The following is a 1,950-nucleotide window of genomic DNA, read 5'->3' on the forward strand; positions in this document are numbered from 1 at the left end:
TTACTTAGCTAATGGCAAAGCTGAGGGTCCTTTAGGATGGATAAACATTAATGTTCATCTGCACAAAAAATCCATCACAGTACCTGCTGTGGTTCTCCCTTCTCAAGCTCTTGCTTATGCCATCATCTTGGGATTGGACTTCATTTTTTTCAGTGGCTTGCAAATTAATGTCAGTGAACAAAAATATTCTTTTCAGTCAGACCCTTCTGAAGAACATCCATTCCAACCTGGAAATGCTAGTGAACCACTGGTGAACTCACCACCAATGAAGGAAAAGAAAAGAACTAGCAAAGGCAAACTAAACCTAACCTTGTTAAGTGCTGTTCCTCCTCCCTTAACCATGTTACAAACTGACAGTGTGGATGATGCAACCTTAATTAGAGATGCTGTAAGTAAAGCACATCTACCTATGGGTGGAAAACAACAGCTACTTCAGATATTAGAAAGCAAACCACAAGTATGTACTCACCAAACTGGGCGAACGGATGTCCTACAACATTACATCTATACTACCTGCCAGGTTCCTATCAAACAACGGCCATATCGGTTATCCCCTGTCAAGCAACAAGCAATGGAGGAACAATTGGAAGTAATGTTGAAAGAGGGGATTGTGGAGCCATCACATTCTGCTTGGGCCTCACCTGTAGTTCTGGTTCCAAAGAAAAAAGGAAAGTTAAGATTCTGTTTAGACTTCCGTAAAGTGAATGGAATTACTGAAAATGACGCTTACCCTCTTCCGAACATCACTGAGATCCTAGAATCACTCTCCGGGGCATCCATTTTCTCCACTCTAGACCTTAACTGTGGATATTGGCAAGTGATGATGGACCCTGATAGTAAAGCCAAGACTGCTTTTATCGTGTCTGCAGGTCTGTATCATTTCAATGTCATGCCTTTCGGGTTAAAAGATGCCCCTGCTACCTTCCAGAGGCTGATGGAGACAGTCCTGGGGGAGCTAAGAAAGAAAATATGTTTTGTCTATATTGACGACATTATCATTTATTCTTCGTCAGTAGTTCAACACTTCTATGACCTGAAAACTGTTCTCCACAGGCTGGAAACTGCCGGTCTCAATATTAATTTGAAAAGTGCAATTTTTTCCTTCCAAAAATCACCTTTCTAGGACACGTGGTGAGCAATAAGGGCATCACAGCTGATCCAAGTAAAGTTGAAGCCATTCGTGCCTTTCCTGCTCCCAACACCTTGAAGGAAGTTCAGAGGTTCTTGGGATTAGCCGGTTGGTACCACCGGTTTGTGCCAAATTTTTCTAAAATTGCTGAGCCCCTCAATTCCCTGAAAAAAAAGGGACAGGTGTTTAAATGGACAAAACAGTGTCAGCAAGTGTTTGACCAGTTAAAAGCATGCCTTACCTCGCCCCCCATTCTCGGCCACCCTGATCTGCAAGTCCCGTTCATTGTTTACACAGATGCCAGTGATACTGGACTGGGTGCCATTCTCTCGCAGAGAAAAGAACTAGGTAGGGAGGAGGTTATTGCATATGCCAGTCGAACATTAACTGGAGCAGAGATCAACTACACGGCAACAGAAAAAGAGTGTCTGGCAGTTATATGGGCCTTAGAGAAGTGGCAACATTACCTGGAATACAAGCTTTTCACGGTTGTCACAGACCATTCCGCTCTACAATGGGTCATGGGATCCACTAAAACCAACAGCCGCCTCATCCGATTGGTCTTAAGATTGCAAAAATTCAACTTTGTCATTGAATACCGTAAAGGGAAATTAAACGTCGCCCCTGATGCTCTGTCCAGGTCATCAGTCACAGCAAAGACTCCTATCACAGCACTTTACACCAAGCAACAGACGGATCAACTTTCAGAGCTTCCAGTGACCGATATTGTTCTGTGGGAAGAACAGCATAAAGACTGTGAAGTAATAAAGTTGTTACAAGCAGTAGCAGAAGAACAAAGCCCTCAAACAGACCAATACGAA

General features: G+C 43.2%; 1 long non-coding RNA gene across 1 annotated transcript; it reads right to left on the reverse strand.

Moving 5' to 3' along the window:
* Nucleotides 1-914: 914 nt before the first annotated feature.
* Nucleotides 915-1,658, reverse strand: LOC113101278 (uncharacterized). The gene is made up of 3 exons (XR_003289966.1): nt 1,371-1,658; nt 1,116-1,293; nt 915-955 (listed from the first exon to the last, which is right to left on the reverse strand). It is a non-coding gene; the product is annotated as an uncharacterized LOC113101278 (long non-coding RNA).
* Between the last annotated feature and the right edge of the window lie 292 nt (nt 1,659-1,950).

Source organism: Carassius auratus, unplaced genomic scaffold (genome assembly GCF_003368295.1).
Source record: "Carassius auratus strain Wakin unplaced genomic scaffold, ASM336829v1 scaf_tig00217591, whole genome shotgun sequence".
Classification (NCBI taxonomy): domain Eukaryota; kingdom Metazoa; phylum Chordata; class Actinopteri; order Cypriniformes; family Cyprinidae; genus Carassius; species Carassius auratus.